The sequence below is a fragment of the Xenopus tropicalis genome, chromosome 5 (genome assembly GCF_000004195.4).
Source record: "Xenopus tropicalis strain Nigerian chromosome 5, UCB_Xtro_10.0, whole genome shotgun sequence".
NCBI classification, from domain to species: domain Eukaryota; kingdom Metazoa; phylum Chordata; class Amphibia; order Anura; family Pipidae; genus Xenopus; species Xenopus tropicalis.
The window spans coordinates 17,201,127-17,220,080 of NC_030681.2; positions in this window are offsets into that span (position 1 = coordinate 17,201,127).

The window sequence follows — 18,954 nt, forward strand, 5'->3', positions numbered from 1 at the left end:
GTAGGCAGAAGGGGTGCCAGGCAGGAACCTCTCCTGCCTACCCCTAGCTCCTTTTTCATTGCCCCCGCCGCTTGTCAATACGCGGTGGGGGCAATGAACTATCGCTTGCCCCTCCCCTGGAACTGCGCATGCGTGCTGAAACGCGAGGGGGGGCGGAAGGTGCAGGGGCGAGGTGGCCGACCCGGTTGCCTAGGGTGCCCGGTTGGCTTGGCCCACCCCTGCGCCCATCACTATAGAACAAGTGTCCGCAACATTTTCAGACTGTACCTGTAGCAGTGACGAGCGAATCTGTCCTATTTGCCAAAAAATGCCCAAAACCGCTGAAAAATTTGGGTATGTTTTGAGTTATTTGGGTTTTCCAAAGCATTAATGAAACCTGTATTTATCATAAAATTGCTTCCGAAACAAAACTCTAGTGCAAACCTTTTCTATAACTTGATTGGAATGAACTATAAGTCACGATGGCGGCAGAAAAGAACTAACAACAGATGATTAAATTAGAAATGTGATTATTGTTTATAAGAATCATGTAAACTCGAAATTACCTGCCTGTACAGGAACGGCACTAAAATAATCCATTTATTCAGAACAGGCCGGGTTTGCATTTCAGGCTCCGGTAATTGAGATTTTTTTTTTCATATCATTTTTAAACGACATCGTGATGCAGATGAAATCTATGACAAATTTCTTTCTGCGTATTTATTTGTACGGGTTTTGTATTCATCAGTGTCAAAAGTGCAGCCATGAGGAAAGAGGAGCAACGAAGGGTTTAGTTGGCCTTATATTTAATGAGTCTGAATGAAAAAGAAATAGATATTATAAAATATGGAAAGTGTTTATTGTACAGGTTTAGGACCCATTATCCAGAATGCTCGGGACCAAGGGTATTCCGGATAAGGGGTCTTTCCGTAATTTGGATCTCCATACCATAAGTCTACTAAAAAATCAATAAAACATTAATTAAACCCAATAGGATTGTTTTGCATCCAATAATGATTATTTATTTCTTAGTTGGGATCAAGTACAGGTACTGTTTTATTATTACAGAGAAAAGGGAATCATTTAACCATTAAATAAACCCAATAGGGCTGTTCTGCCCCCAATAAGGGGTAATTATATCTTAGTTGGGATCAAGTACAGGTACTGTTTTATTATTACAGAGAAAAGGGAATCATTTAACCATTAAATAAACCCAATAGGGCTGTTCTGCCCCAATAAGGGGTAATTATATCTTAGTTGGGATCAAGTACAGGTACTGTTTTATTATTACAGAGAAAAGGGAATCATTTAACCATTAAATAAACCCAATAGGGCTGTTCTGCCCCCAATAAGGGGTAATTATATCTTAGTTGGGATCAAGTACAGGTACTGTTTTATTATTACAGAGAAAAGGGAATCATTTAACCATGAAATAAACCCAATAGGGCTGTTCTGCCCCAATAAGGGGTAATTATATCTTAGTTGGGATCAAGTACAGGTACTGTTTTATTATTACAGAGAAAAGGGAATCATTTAACCATTAAATAAACCCAATAGGGCTGTTCTGCCCCCAATAAGGGGTAATTATATCTTAGTTGGGATCAAGTACAGGTACTGTTTTATTATTACAGAGAAAAGGGAATCATTTAACCATTAAATAAACCCAATAGGGCTGTTCTGCCCCAATAAGGGGTAATTATATCTTAGTTGGGATCAAGTACAGGTACTGTTTTATTATTACAGAGAAAAGGGAATCATTTAACCATTAAATAAACCCAATAGGGCTGTTCTGCCCCAATAAGGGGTAATTATATCTTAGTTGGGATCAAGTACAGGTACTGTTTTATTATTACAGAGAAAAGGGAATCATTTAACCATTAAATAAACCCAATAGGACTGTTCTGCCCCAATAAGGGGTAATTATATCTTAGTTGGGATCAAGTACAGGTACTGTTTTATTATTATAGAGAAAAAAGTTTTGAATTATTTGATTAAAATGGAGTCTATGGGAGACGGGCTTTCCGTAATTCGGAGCTTTCTGGATATCGTTTTCCGGAGAAGGGATCCCATACCTACACAGAAAATACTTTAGTTAAACTTATACAAACACTGCCACTGCCTATTTTATGAAATAGCAGGTAGTGATGAGCGAATTTTTTTCACCAGGCATGGATTCGCAGCGAATTTCCGCATTTCGCCATCGGTGAATTGTTTCGCAAAACTTTGGGCGCGGTCACGTCAAATTGCCTGCGGTCGTTTCAAAATTGGGTGCGGTCGTGTAAAAAAGACGCGGGCGACAAAAAAAAAACGCGTGACAAATGCGCTTCACGAATTTTACGCCGTTTCGTGAATTTTATGGCGAAGCGAAACGGGACAGATTCACTCATCACTAATGGCAGGACATATGCTCTAGGTAAGTAAGATAAAACCATAAAAAGTCCCATTTACTAACACCAAGGGGCCCATTTACTTTTTTTTTACATATTTTTTCTAACTTATAGAACATTTCGGAATGTATGCGAAAAGTTAGTTAAAATTCAATGAGTTTTTTGTGGTTTGCAGGAAAAATTTCCACAAAAAAAAAAATCACAGTTTGCCGCAAAGAAAACGAACATTTTGGAATTAACATTTTTAATTAGCGTTAACGTTTGGTTACACTTTCCTCGGGACTATCTTTTTGCCAGGTTTGATCTGTCGAGTGCCATTGAGCCCTATGGAAGGCTTCCCAAAAATTATCGTGGCTACTCCGAATTTTTTTAAATGTGCCCCCAAATGTGCCTCAGTGCAGCAACCCATAGCAACCAATCAACAGTTAGTTTTTGCAAGTTCTTTATCTTAATAAATCATAGTTTTAAAATTAGAATACAGGTATCTATGCACATGTATGTACAGACATAGGGGGGAATTCACAAAAGTGGAGATAGCCCTTTTTTGGAGTAAAAGTGGTGGAAAAACTAATGGAAAACACTTTCTCCAGATTCACAAACAGAAATCCGCCTAAATTCTGACTCAACCACCACTTTTCCATTTTTGGTGAAAGAAAGACAGTTTAGACACTTTTGTGAATTTGTCATTTAAACGACATTTATACGACGTTTTAACGACATTTTTTCCCGTCTTTTTTCCCCGACATTTTCAAAATGGAGTAAAGCTCAGTGTAACTCTGTCAGATCAATTCTAAACTCTTTTGTTTTGTTTCCCCCAGTCTCCATTTCACACCTCTGGTGGGGGCCCATTTGGTGGATCAGTAACATATTAATGGGGATTAGCAGACTTTTGTTAGGGGGCAAGTTTCTGTCTAACCCTAGAACAATAGGTGCAAAAAGCCTCATTAACATTTTATAAACAAGTAAAACACGGATTAAAAAAAGTTTAATTTATAATTTATGTATAAAAAGTTTTTACCTCACATTTGCATTGTTGTGCTAGTTTTGGCTTAATCAATGAGGCAATAATAACATTTTGTGTGAATATATTGTAAACATTTTTATTAAAAGGAAAAGTAAAGCCTCCCAGGCAAATTTTTAGTTTTAGCAGCAGTGCCCCCTCTTTAATCACTTCACTGACATTTGCCCCAACTTATCTGTGCCCCCATAGCATGTCCTGAACTACAGAGCTGCCTGACAGCATTGGCCCCCACCTGTTCCCATCCACCATCTTGGGGATCAGCAAACAGCACATACACACTGGCACCCAAACTGGGATATTGGGGTACAAGGTTGGACTGGCCAAACAGGGCGCTGGATAAAAACCCGGTGGGCCCTAGTCCTATTGGACCCCTTTTCACCGGGCATGATGGTGTGGGGGCCGGATTGCTGCTGACCAGTAATGAGTAGGGGCTAGAGAAGACTATATTTAGACCCTTAAATCTTGTTACAGAAGTGGAATTACACTGAAATATAGAAAGCATTTGAAAGCCCAGATTGTCCTGAAAAAAATGATATATAGTTTCCCTGGGCAAACTAAAATTACCCCTCAGGAAATGCCCCCAAAGTGAAATGAGAAATGGCAAATGAAATGCAAAATCCTTACCCCAAGGCACCTGTAACTGTGGGACTGGGTTTGATGGCACCGACAGATTTACTAACAGCTAAAGGCAAATTCATAAAAAAAAGTCGGGAAAATGACAAAATCTGAAAACTGTCTGTTTAAAAGACAAATTCACAAAAGTGGAGATAGAGGTTTGTGAATTAGGTGGAAAATCCGACAAATCTATCTCCACTTTTATTTTGTCTCAATATCATCACTTTTTGAATTCCCCCCATAGAGTCATAGTTGGCAACAATGGCTTTGTGGGTCATTTATGTCTGTTTGTGTGTTGTAGTGATGTCTCAATGACGTTGTGAAGCCTCCACTTCCCTCTTCTTGCCGTGGGGATAGTTATTTATGTAAAGCGCTGGCTGTAAAGGACTGAATGCTAATATCTTCCCGCTATCCCATATTGATATGTGGGAGGAAATGTCACTCCCACAACAACAATGCAGGATGTTGGCTGTCTACTGTGACTGCAGATTAACAAGCTGAGTGTATAACCTGTGCCTCGTCCATATGGCAACGCTTGCTGACGATTGGCTGGGAGCCCACTGGTTTCACACAATCACTCCTGATTTACAATGGTGTTTTAGTCCCCATTAACATCCCAGCATCCCCCCTGGCACCCCACTATCTTCTGTCTGTTGTTAACACTGAATCATTCTGGAAAAAGATTGCGAGGCCAAAGCATTTTCCCATTACCCTTAGAATGTAGAAATGGCACATAGTAAGTACTTTCAACTTTCACAAAACCTACTCGCTCCTCATTTTCTTTCTTTTCCTGAAGGTCATCACTGAAGTGTAATGGAAATGAACATACCACACAATTCTCTCTTTTGAAGTTCAGCGCGTTTTGAAGTTCTCACATAATGTTTAATTAAAGTTCATTAATAAACCAACTTCTTTGAATAAAACAGGTGCCACCTGGTACACAAGCACCAATGAGTATAAAGTCCCCCCAGTGACTGCTCTCTCTCTATATGATATGCTGTATTTCTATTAAATACAGCACCTTGCAAAGGAATTCAGGCCTTTGGACAATTCTCTCTTTGTACTGAATAACTAATCCTTGGCTTAGTCTTGTAATATTTTTTATTTCAAAGCAATGAAACATATAATTATGTTTTTTAATGTCAGCCTTGCACACTGTTCTTCAGTTATTTTTGCCCATTTTTCTATACAGTTTTGCTTTGGGGTTTGTTTAGGGTGATTGGATAATGCTTGTGTACCGAAGTATTCAAGTTCCCCTGATTCTAAATTGGATTATGACCAAGGCTTCGACCAAGATACGTCCCTTTCCCGCTTAGATTACTGCAATCTCCTACTAACCGGCCTCCCAGACTCCCACCTCTCTCCCCTGCAATCAATTTTAAACTCTGCTGCCAGGATCCTCCTGCTCTCTCCTAAGAGGGATCCTGCTCAGCCTCACTTCAGCTCTCTAGCATGGCTGCCTGTTAAGCAAAGGAGCTTACAGAATCCTTCTGCTGACATTCAAACCCTTCACTCCTCTGCTCCTCACTACATTTTCTCACTGGTCTCCCTGCACGTTCCTGATAAATAAAGTTATACATACGTACATACATACATGTAGGACATTAAACTTTTTGTTCCAGAGCCACTCCATTTTTCTATGGCTTTCTATTTGGGATCATTTTCCTATTGAAAGATGAACTTTCATCCAAGCTTCAGCAAACAGGTTCTCTTTCAGTGTTTCCCAATATGTTGCAGGATCCATTGGTGCCCAGACCCTGTTGCAGCATCTACATTGATCTATCCATGGGTCAAACATATCAATAGCTCTGCATAGCACTAGCCTGTATAACTGGATAACTCAAAAAGAACCTGCTAAAGAACATTGGATGCTGCCATCTACATCAATCCACCCATCAATGGGTCAACCAAATCAAGAGCTCTGCATAACACTAGCCTGTATAATTGGGTAGCACAAAAAAGAGCCCTGCCCAGTTCCTGCTGATGAAGCTGCCATCTAAATTAATCCATCGATCCATGGGTCAACCATATTGAGAGCTCTGCATAACACTGCATTACTGTATAACTGGGCAACTCAACTCACATGTTGCCCTGAACAAAGAAAAATTGCTGCAGGTCTCTGTACTTAAAAAGAGAGAGAAGAAACATGTGTTTGCCAGCCCGGTATGTATGAGAGGCAGTAGGGGGGTGCCACACAGGCATTGTTTTAGTGTCACCTTCTTTCTCAGCTCATTGGCAGTGCCCGGCAGAAAGGTGATGCAGTTAAAGTGCAACTTAGATACTGAAATTAAAATAAAGGGCACCAGTGGTTCCTAACCATGAAACAAGATTAAGCAGAAAGATATTTCCTTGGTACGCTGAATAGTTGAAGCAAACAGATTAAGCAATAAAACTTCAGTGGTTAATCTCCTGCCCCAACATTTTGGATATTCAGTGGTGCTCCATTGCAATACACTGAGCTCTAAATTACTACTCTGACAGGTGTTGTCTGGGAAATACTAAACCTACTTGGTGGAGCATATAATTCTTGATCTCTAGCCCTGACTGACATTCCCAGGCTGAACTGTGACAGCTGCTAGTCTGACCCTTACTAACCTCACTTGGGGTCCCTGCTATCACAGCTTTGCTAAGGAATACTTGCCTTAGGGTCCAATCACTTCTCTTAGGAGGCCAACCTCTACCTCATTCCCTCTGGCAGATCTACCCCCTACTATGGTGGAGTCCAAAAATGGATTGAGACACAGTATACACTATGGAACCAGCAACTGATGTAGTACCCCAGGCCAAAAGGGAAAGCTTTCCTCCAGCAGGGAACAGGTTTCCTGGCCAGTAAGGGAAAGTTAAACCTTTGAGTCACCTCATTTTCCATGATAATCTTGATTAGATATCTTAATCCAAAGGTCCTTGCTTGTATTTTAGAGAGAAAGATTAACTGTAGGATTTTTTAAACCACTGAGGTGGGGTTTGGTAACAGCAACCTCGGATTAATAACCACCCCAAGACCTATACGCTCAGCTCAATGGCAGCTGCTTTTCAGCATGGTACCAATACCTGTGGTTCTACACTAGGCTGATGTGGCACCAATAACTCCCAACATTGTACCAGGTCCAAACTATCTCCCATAACAAGTACTGGAAATGAACCAGAGTTGCATTTTGCTTTAAAAGCCAATGAGCGTAGGTACTCTGTGTACCTGTTTCCTTTACAACTTTTTTTAGTAAAATAATGAAATTACTGGCGGAACAAAATCTGTTCTTTCTGACAGAATGCCACAGGGCGTGTAAGCAATACAGTATGTTCCCTGTGTAGCTGGGAAAAAACAACAACAAATTCATCTTTCCTTTGTCTGACATTTGTTTTTTAATGGAGGGTGGGGGGGCTAATGTATGTGCCATATGGCGCCTATTTTTGTGGATACCTACTGTATATTCCTACACTGTGCCATGCAGCAACATAATAATGTGAGGAGGGAAACATCAGTGCCTCGTATCATTGGTCACTTTGCTTGTGATTGAATATGGGCAGAGGGGTGACTCCATCTCAGCTGCTTCCCTTCCCTACCCTGGAGGTGCTTTCTGCTTGGCACAGCTACGTGTACATTATAGATCAATATATAACTCCATTCCTTACTGCTCCCTCTTGTTTGCACCACTGGCACCAACTTTATTTTTCTTATCTGTCAAAAACCTTTATCACAAGGTTTGACCCTCCTGCCCACCCATCCCTGAACTTGTGTGTCCTCAAACGTTATGGAGAAGCAAAGACTGCAAAGGGGTCCTATGGCAAAGAGTAAAGACATAGTTGTCCCCCACCCCCAGCACAGCCTGAAGAGGCAGTAAGGGGGCACCCTTGCTATTCTTCCTAGGGGGAACATCAATGATCTCTGCTATGTTCAGTTATAGATATACTGTATACAAGTCCTTGCTTACCGGAATAACCTATGTTACATGAATGGAGATTGTTCTCTAACTTTGTGGGGAGTCACTAACAAATGTGATATGTGGGTGCCCCCCCGATTCCCCAGCAGAATATTTGGATCATCTGGATTTGGCCCTCAGCAAAGGCTGACAAATCAGTTAAAAAGGCTTTTCCATTTTCTTCTTTTGGTGATTCACACATTTTAATTGAACTCTTGGCACAATGTGTTTTCTGTCTCTCATTGATTAATTAGTAACAAATCTCAGGACACACCTGATTTGATCTAATCTTTAGAAAGGACAGGAATTCACTGATCTTTACTGGTGATGGAGAAAAGGTCGGAACAGTGGCTTTTGCCCAGAAGCAGTAACTCATAGCAACCAATAAGATGTTTGCTTTGAAAGAAGTCCGGCAATTCGGCAGCTAAAAATTGCTGAGATCATGTAGAAGTCAATGGCTGATGTCCCTTTCCCCGAAAGATCCTTCTTTTGTCTCAAAATGTTAGAGGTTTCAGATTTTTTATGTTAGTTTTTGTGTTAAAATCCAAAAAAATTGTTTTTTGTTGCCCCATAATGTTTAGGATCAGCGGGCCGCCATACGTGTATGGCAAAGAATTGTATTGCTATGTGTATGGTCAGTACAACAACATATAGCTCCCATCTACATGAATACATAGAAAAACAATAGGAAGAGGTTCCTCCTGTTTGATATATCTTGTAACCTAGATTAATAAATGCAAAAACACTGAACCAATCTGCTTGATGATTTGCATTCTGGGTTTTTAGTTTTTCTCTAAGAAAGTACCCACAATTCCTTAGACAGTAACCACTAACATCAATTAGTCATTTAGTACCTATAGATTTAGCCAGGAAGGGCCTGTTCATTCACAATACAGGTATGGGACCTGGTATCCAAAATGTTCAGGACCTGGAATTCTTTGGATAAGGGATCTTTCCGTGATTTGGGTCTCCTTAAAAAATCATTTAAACATGAAATAAACCCAATAGGGCTGTTCTGCCCCAATAAGGGGTAATTATATCTTAGTTGGGATCAAGTACAGGTACTGTTTTATTATTACAGAGAAAAATGGAATCATTTAACCATTAAATAAACCCAATAGGGCTGTTCTGCCCCCAATAAGGGGTAATTATATCTTAGTTGGGATCAAGTACAGGTACTGTTTTATTATTACAGAGAAAAGGGAATCATTTAACCATTAAATAAACCCAATAGGGCTGTTCTGCCCCCAATAAGGGGTAATTATATCTTAGTTGGGATCAAGTACAGGTACTGTTTTATTATTACAGAGAAAAGGGAATCATTTAACCATTAAATAAACCCAATAGGGCTGTTCTGCCCCCAATAAGGGGTAATTATATCTTAGTTGGGATCAAGTACAGGTACTGTTTTATTATTACAGAGTAAAAAGAAATCATTTTTAGAATTATTTGATTATAATGGAGCCTATGGGAAATGGTCTTCCATACAGAGCTTTCTGGATAACAGGTTTCAGGATAATGGATCCCATACCTGTAAAAGATATCATTTAACCCTATTCATACACAAACCATTTAAAAAATTAAAAAGAAATTCTCTGGAACAACAACTCAGCCCGGTGGTGCCATATACTGTATCGCTAATAGGGGAAGCAGATAAACCTACAAGCATATTAACCACCTGCTCTCACCTCGGCTCTGAGTTTTATTGCAGCAAATTATTAGTGACCTTTGTATGAGCAAAGAATCCCAAACGGCTCGTACCATCTTGTCCTACCACTGACACTCACAGTCCGTCCCATCCTCACCCGCACCCTGGCAAGATAGGGATCAATGGAACATTGTCTGCCTAAGAAAACATTAACTAATTGCGATGGAAATGACTGAGTACAGACACGAGTGGAATTTATTGGAAGGAGCCACAGGTGAGTGAAATCCTGAAATGTTGTCCTATGGGGAAGAAGTTTATATAGTGTGGGTATATATGTATATATAGTAGAATAAACCAGCCTTTAATGCAATGGGCATGAATAGAGCTGGGCCATAGGGAGGGGCTGTGTAGTTGGAGAAAGGGCTCACAAAGCGGAAGAAGTTAATCTCTGGAATTATTATATACAGTAAGTTTCAGCTTCATGACCCTATGTTAGCGGGTATTTGTCACATGTATGAATGTACGTGGGAAGCAGCGGTGAGTGAATTTTTTTGCCAGTTATGGATTCCCAGCAAAATTCCTCATTTCACAATTTACACATTTTTTTTGGTAAAACTGTCACAAAAATTTGCCGCCACAAATAAGGAATAAGTTGCGGTCCCATTAAAAAAGCACATAAGTCACAATTGCAGTCACATCAAAAAAGTCATGCAGTAGTCATATTTTGCAAATTTTTTAGCAGTTTTGCAAATTTTTGGGCAAAGTCCCTTTTGATATTACATGAATACGTCACCTTTTTTTCTAATAATGCTATAATTGTGCATTACTACTTTACTATATGCACAAGGCACATAATGCAGCATCACAGACTGATTAGGGGCGCAACCAGGGGCACCCCCACACTTGCTCTGTTGAGTATGGGCTATGAGCAGGGGCACCCAGACACTTGCTCTGCTGAGTATGGACTATGAGCAGGGGCACAACCAGGGGCACCCCGACACTTGCTCTGCTGAGTATGGACTATGAGCAGGGGCATAACCAGGGGCCCCCCGACACTTGCTCTGCTGAGTATGGACTATGAGCAGGGGCACAATCAGGAGCACCCTGACACTTTCTCTAGTGAGTACTATGAGCTGGGGCACAACCAGGGGCACCCCAACACTTGCTCTGCTGAGTATGGACTATGAGCAGGGGCACAACCAGGGGCACCCCAACACTTGCTCCTCTGAGTATGGACTATGAGCAGGGGCACAACCAGGGGCACCCCAACACTTGCTCTGCTGAGTATGGACTATGAGCTGGGGCACAACCAGGGGCACTCCAACACTTGCTCCTCTGAGTATGGACTATGAGCAGGGACACAACCAGGGGCACCCCAACACTTGCTCTGCTGAGTATGGACTATGAGCTGGGGCACAACCAGAGGCACCCCAACACTTGCTCCTCTGAGTATGGACTATGAGCAGGGACACAACCAGGGGCACCCCGACACTTACTCTGCTGAGTATGGACTATGAGCAGGGACACAACCAGGGGCACCCCGACACTTACTCTGCTGAGTATGGACTATGAGCTGGGGCACAACCAGGGGCACCCCAACACTTGCTCCTCTGAGTATGGACTATGAGCAGGGACACAACCAGGGGCACCCCGACACTTACTCTGCTGAGTATGGACTATGAGCAGGGACACAACCAGGGGCACCCCGACACTTACTCTGCTGAGTATGGGCTATGAGCAGAGATGCAACCAACACTTGCTCCTCTGCTAATAGAAATTGGACAGAAAGTTATATAAATATAACTTCCTGTCCTACAAAATAAGTGAAGAGCCCAAATGTGATGCGCCTCTAGACATATAGACAAGGGAGTCCATCCCTGTATCTGACAGTTGCAGTAGCTCTACACCCTTTACAGATGGCTTCTGGGTACTGGGACTGTACTGTTAATGGTGAGCGGAATTCTGCCGGACAAGTAGAAATATCAGGCGGAGAGAGGGGCACATCAGATGCCGGTACTTGTGGCCAATCACAGGCAGATTACAGTTTCCATGAAGACTATCTGCCCCGATGCCCTGCTTGCTGTCCATGGTCCTGAATTACAAACACACTGAAAAGCACTGACCATAGTATTAAAGGGGGAGTTCACCATTAAGTTCACTTTAGTGCATTATAGAATGGCCAGTTCCTAGCAACTTTTCCACTTTGGTCTTTATGTTTTATATTTGTTTAATTATTTGCCTTTTTTACTTCTGCCTCTTTCCAGTTTGCAATTTAACATGCTGTCTGGTTATTGGGGGTCACTGACCCCGGCAACCGAAAATTCTACTGCTCTGTTACTGCTGCTTTTTATTGCAGATCTTTTACTCTTTCCTACTTATCTTTAGTCAGCCATTAGAAACTTCCAAATCAAAGAAATCCATGTTTGCTTATAGTATAGTAGCTAAATACTATGTTTGTTATTGTGAGTTAGCCTATGATTAAGTGTCCCTTGGTGGCTCGAAACGCGTAGGGCTTGTTTTCTTTCATACTCATAATGTGGAATACACCCGAATCCTTTTAACTACAATACTCCTGGTCTCAACTGCTAATAGTCCAGATTTATGCCAGCCTGCTTAGTGTGTTCCTCAGCCATTAGAAAATCATTGCCTAGTTGCTAGGTTAAATTGGACTCTAGCAACCAAATAACTGCTAAAATTCCAAAAAAGCAAACAAAAAGCTAAATAAGTCAAAACCACAGCCACCTTAGAAGATCCCTGTATTTGTATGGTATTGTATTTATTTACATAGCACTACAGATGTATCTGATGCTCTACAAGTTATAAACACAAATAGTGGTGCAGTTATTATAAATTAGACAGAGAGGATATATACTTATATTATACAGTTTGGCCTTTTCCTTATAATATATGTTACAATAGGGGGTACTTTATTCACTATATATTATAAGGAACTCCTCGGGGGCTTATAATATCCCTATATGTTACAATAGGGGGTACTTTATTCACTATATATTATAAGGAACTCCTCGGGGGCTTATAATATCCCTATATGTTACAATAGGGGGTACTTTATTCACTATATATTATAAGGAACTCCTCGGGGGCTTATAATATCCCTATATGTTACAATAGGGGGTACTTTATTCACTATATATTATAAGGAACTCCTCGGGGGCTTATAATATCCCTATATGTTACAATAGGGGGCACTTTATTCACTATATATTATAAGGAACTCCTCTGGGGCTTATAATATCCCTATATGTTACAATAGGGGGTACTTTATTTCCTATATACTATAAGGAACTCCTCGGGACTTATAATATCCCTATATGTTACAATAGGGGGCACTTTATTCACTATATATTATAAGGAACTCCTCTGGGGCTTATAATATCCCTATATTTTACAATAGGGGGTACTTTATTTCCTATATATTATAAGGAACTCCTCGGGACTTATAATATCCCTATATTTTACAATAGGGGGTACTTTATTTCCTATATATTATAAGGAACTCCTCGGGACTTATAATATCCCTATATTTTACAATAGGGGGTACTTTATTTCCTATATATTATAAGGAACTCCTCGGGACTTATAATATCCCTATATTTTACAATAGGGGGTACTTTATTCACTATATATTATAAGGAACTCCTCGGGGACTTATAATATCCCTATATGTTACAATAGGGGGCACTTTATTCACTATATATTATAAGGAACTCCTCGGGGACTTATAATATCCCTATATTTTACAATAGGGGGTACTCTATTCACTATATATACTTAAGTGCTAGGAGTTTCAATTCACAGCTGGGATGAGGCGAGTTATGCACCATTCATATTCAGAAATAAAAACACAAAAAGAAAAAAAAGAATGGGAATATGAACTTTACCTTTAATTTGTGCACTTAGGCTTTTTCTGCCCTGAATGATTTATTGCTTTGTATATGAGATGCTTTTCCTTATATAAACATGGAATAGTGACTCAGTAATGTGACTTTTGGTCACGCTTGAGCCAATAGGGGGGCAGAGCGGTGCCAGATCCCTTATCTGTTAGTCTGCATACAGATCAATGGCTGCTAATCAGTAGCAAAAGGCTATAGGAGTCCAGCAGGTTATTGCCCTGAGATAATGTTCCTTTGTTTGCCTTTCAGTATTTATATGAACATGTGCTATTATTAATGGGGGGTAGGTTCTTGCACTTCATTTTGGAGCACAAAGACCACCAATATTCTTTATAAAAGCCCTTCAAAAGTCCCTGTACAAACACAGCTTTTTTCAGTCTTCCAATAACAAATGGTTATTTGGTGGTTCTTGGTTCTTCTATGTCTTTAAAGGAGAAGGAAAGGTAAAATCACTGGGGGGGGGGGGGGTTCAAAAATGTTAGGCACCCCCAGTAATTGGTGTGGGTAACTTTTAAAATGTTATAGAAAGTCCTATTCCTATTGATTAGTGATGAGCAAATCTGTCCCGTTTTGCTTTGCCGGAAATTAACGAAATGGTGAAAATCCACAAAACGCACTTGGCGCTCGACTTTTTTGCCGCCCGCATCTTTTTATTGTCACCTGCGTCTTTTTTTGTTGCCCATTTTTTTTTTATGCGAACGTGCCTGTTTTGCCGTGACCACGCCCATTTCGACACGACTGCGCTCAATTTGACGTGACTAAATTTTTCTGCAACTAAGTTTCGTGGAAGTTTCACCTAAACAATTTGTCAATCGCAAAATGCGTAAATTCGCTGCGAATCCAGCGACCAAAAAAATTTGCTCATCACTACTACCGAATTTTCGGTCTTCGTTATTTATTTTTTTATTTATTTTTTGGTCTTCATTATATGTTTTTTTTATATTTTTTGAATAATTTACCTCCCTCTGCTCCAGCTTTCATATGGGAGTCACTGACCCCCGTAGCTAAAAAAAAACTATTGCTCCGTAAGGCTACAATTTTATTATTATTATAGTTACTTTGTATTACTTATCTATCTTTTCAGGCCCCCTTCTATTCATATTCCAGTTTCTCTTTCAAGCTATTGGTTGCTTAGGTGAACAAGACCCTAGCAACTAGACAGTTGCTGAACCTGGAAAGCTGCTGAACAAAAAGCAAAATAACTTAAAAACCACAAATAATAAAAAATAAAACCCAATTACAAATTTCCTCAGAATGTCAATATCTATGGCATACTCTAAGTTAATCTAAAGGTAAACAATCCCTGATTTAAACTGAAGCAAAAAGCGTCTACTGTATATGTTCCCTATTCATTTTAATCAGTACTTATCAGCAGTAGTATTCATTTCCTATCTGCAGTGAGAGACGCCTCATTTATACCCTGATACCAGACTAAATGGGTATTTTCCTGGTACATATAAGCCGCGTTTCACCCTTCCGAATAAGAAGCGGCACTAACAATGAGTCGGAGGTTATATAAGTGGATATTGACAGCGCCCTCAGGCTTCCCTTTATAACAATTCCAACCCTGATAAATTGTGCTTTGTGGAGGCAGCGGCTATGAGTTTGTTCTAGCTGAGCTGCTGTTATGCTGGAATGACCCCGGTAATTGTCAGAAATAGAAGAAAAGTTTCTCTGAGTGTCTTAAAAAAGGGGGATAAATAGTGATTCCATTCTCATACACAAGCCCAGGAACCTTCCATATACGCTTATATAGGGGGGAATGGACTACAGGTATGGGATCCGTTATCTCAAAACACATCCAGAAAGCTCTGAATTACGGGAAGGCCATCTCTCTATTTGAATCAAATCATTCCAATTCAAAAAAATGATTTCCTTTTGCTCTGAAATTATTTAACCCTAGGTTGTATGTTATCCCAACTACCATATAATCCTCATTGGAGGCAAAACAGATTCCATACTAACTGCTGGCACACATCACGTATATTGAAACAGTGCAAAGAGCTATATATACAGGTAAAGGATCTATTATCCAAAATGCTTGGGTTCTGGGCTTTTCCTCATTAGGAATTGTTCCAAAATTTGAATCCCTATACCGTAAGTCTGTTACGTCTGTTAAACATGAAATAAACCCAGTAGGATTATTTCCCCACCAATATGGATTCATGCAGCTTAGTTTCCAAGTACAAGATACTGTTTTATTATTACAGGAAATCATGATTAAAAATTAGAATTATTTGCTTATAATGGAGTCTAAGGGGCACATTCATGAAATCAAGAGTTTGAATCCCCAATGGGAAAAATTCGGATTAGATACGATAATTTCTGAAGATCGCAAATATCATGAAAATGCTTACGAAAAAATCATATTAGTCACGATAATATCGACCGAACAATCGTAAACAGCGGGAAAACCTTTCTGACTTTGATCTTTCAGTGCATGATTTTGGAAGCCTCCCATAGGGCTCAATGGCGCTCTGCAGCTCCAACCTGGCCCAAGGAAAGTCTCCCATAGGGCTCAATGGCACTCTGCAGCTCCAACCCGGCCCAAGGGAAGTCTCCCATAGGACTCAATGGCACTCTGCAGCTCCAACCCAGCCCAAGGAAAGTCTCCCATAGGGCTCAATGGCACTCTGCAGCTCCAACCCGGCCCAAGGAAAGTCTCCCATAGGGCTCAATGGCACTCTGCAGCTCCAACCCGGCCCAAGGAAAGTCTCCCATAGGGCTCAATGGCACTCTGCAGCTCCAACCCGGCCCAAGGAAAGTCACCCATAGGGCTCAATGGCACTCTGCAGCTCCAACCCGGCCCAAGGAAAGTCTCCCATAGGGCTCAATGGCACTCTACAGCTCCAACCCGGCCCAAGGAAAGTCTCCCATAGGGCTCAATGGCACTCTGCAGCTCCAACCCGGCCCAAGGAAAGTCTCCCATAGGGCTCAATGGCACTCTGCAGCTCCAACCCGGCCCAAGGAAAGTCTCCCATAGGGCTCAATGGCACTCTGCAGCTCCAACCCGGCCCAAGGAAAGTCTCCCATAGGGCTCAATGGCACTCTGCAGCTCCAACCCGGCCCAAGGAAAGTCTCCCATAGGGCTCAATGGCACTCTGCAGCTCCAACCCGGCCCAAGGAAAGTCTCCCATAGGGCTCAATGGCACTCTGCAGCTCCAACCCGGCCCAAGGAAAGTCTCCCATAGGGCTCAATGGCACTCTGCAGCTCCAACCCGGCCCAAGGAAAGTCTCCCATAGGGCTCAATGGCACTCTGCAGCTCCAACCCGGCCCAAGGAAAGTCTCCCATAGGGCTCAATGGCACTCTGCAGCTCCAACCCGGCCCAAGGAAAGTCTCCCATAGGGCTCAATGGCACTCTGCAGCTCCAACCCGGCCCAAGGAAAGTCTCCCATAGGGCTCAATGGCACTCTGCAGCTCCAACCCGGCCCAAGGAAAGTCTCCCATAGGGCTCAATGGCACTCTGCAGCTCCAACCCGGCCCAAGGAAAGTCTCCCATAGGGCTCAATGGCACTCTGCAGCTCCAACCCGGCCCAAGGAAAGCCTCCCATAGGGCTCGATGGCACTCTGCAGCTCCAACCCGGCCCAAGGAAAGTCTCCCATAGGGCTCAATGGCACTCTGCAGCTCCAACCCGGCCCAAGGAAAGTCTCCCATAGGGCTCGATGGCACTCTGCAGCTCCAACCCGGCCCAAGGAAAGTCTCCCATAGGGCTCGATGGCACTCTGCAGCTCCAACCCGGCCCAAGGAAAGTCTCCCATAGGGCTCAATGGCACTCTGCAGCTCCAACCCGGCCCAAGGAAAGTCTCCCATAGGGCTCAATGGCACTCTGCAGCTCCAACCCGGCCCAAGGAAAGTCACCATACCGAAGCTTGAACGAATCCGAAACTTTCGTACTCGTCGCGACAATACGATTTTGTCTAAAAGTTCGAAAAAGTTGTGCAAGGAACAAAAAAGTCACAGAAAATAAGCTCGGAGCGTTCGTGGATTAGTAAATGTGGCCCTATGGGAAAAGGCCTTTCTGTACTTTGGGGCTTTATGGATAAGGATTTCTAGATAAGAGATCCTATACCTTTAGGGCTCTGGCACATGGGGAGATTAGTCGCCCGCGACAAAACTCCCTGTTCGCGGGCAACTAATCTCGCGGGCCCTATTCTCTTTTAGTTTATATATATTTTTCTGCACTATTCAGGCCTAGCTGCTTCCCAACCTCTAATGACAAGCCACTGATAACCCCCCTGTATATTGAATTCCTCCTTACTTATAAACCCAACACCCAAGACTTACAGCAACTGGGATAAGGAAAGGACTTAATTATGCACAGCTAATTTCTTTTTTAGCCAAGTCTCCTGATTGCATGGGGTAGTAAATGTAAAAACTCACGATGAGCAAATCTGTCCCATTTCACTTCGTCGAAAAATTCAAAACTGAAGAAAAGTTTGTAAAAAACTGCAACTTTTTTGCAGCAAAATTTTGCGTCAGTTTCACAGTTTGCCAATGGCGAAATGCAGAATTTCACTATGAATCCATGCCTGGCAAAGTAATTTGCTCATCATTAATAAAAATAAATCAATGATCCATTAGTGTTAAGGTGGCCATACATAGTACGATCTACTCATTTGGTGAGGTTGCCAAATGAGCGGATTGTCTCCCAATATGCCCACCTAAGGTGGCTATATGGGCTGTCAGATGAAGGACCATATCAATGAGCCAATGCAGTCCCCGATCTAAAGGAAAAATCAAACATGCCAGTAGGCCGTACATAGAAGATAAGTCTGAAATTTGCCGTGTATGGCACCCTTTACTGTTTTTCCTTTGCAACATGATACAAAGTAGTTGTTTCTTGGTATTCAAACTTTACAGATTTGTCTTCATTAAAAAAAAATACTATAAAATATTGGGTTTTTGCTAATTACATGCAATATTAAAATAATCCCAACATACTTATCTTGCTAAAGGCCACAGGGGAGAACTTATACATATGGGTATACGAATATGGATCCAATGAGCAGCGAATGTCAAGGTTATGAAACCCATTACCCAACATTGCTTGGCTGTCGGTAGAGTTATAAGAATTAGTGGCACTATGATTAGCTATGATATAGGCATAGTTTCATTGCAATCTGATACTCACAGAATTAATTCTTTCTTATTTCCTATCTTTAACAGCTGATTGAAGAGCCTGGAGATGGAGAAAACCAGATCTCTTAGTGTATTCTATAGATGGTACATATACTCTGTCCATGGGTTTGTGTGTGAGATATTGTTTACAGCAGCTTGGGACTATTACCACACACTGAGCTGGAAACTCAAGGGAGTCAGTAGCATCTGGGCTCTTTTTATATATGGGATATCAATCCTTATCATGGAAAGAATGTTCCTCTTTCTCCATCCAAGATACAATCTTTTCACCAGATGCCTTATTTATACCGTATGGACCTACGCATGGGAGTTTTCTACAGGCTTCATTCTA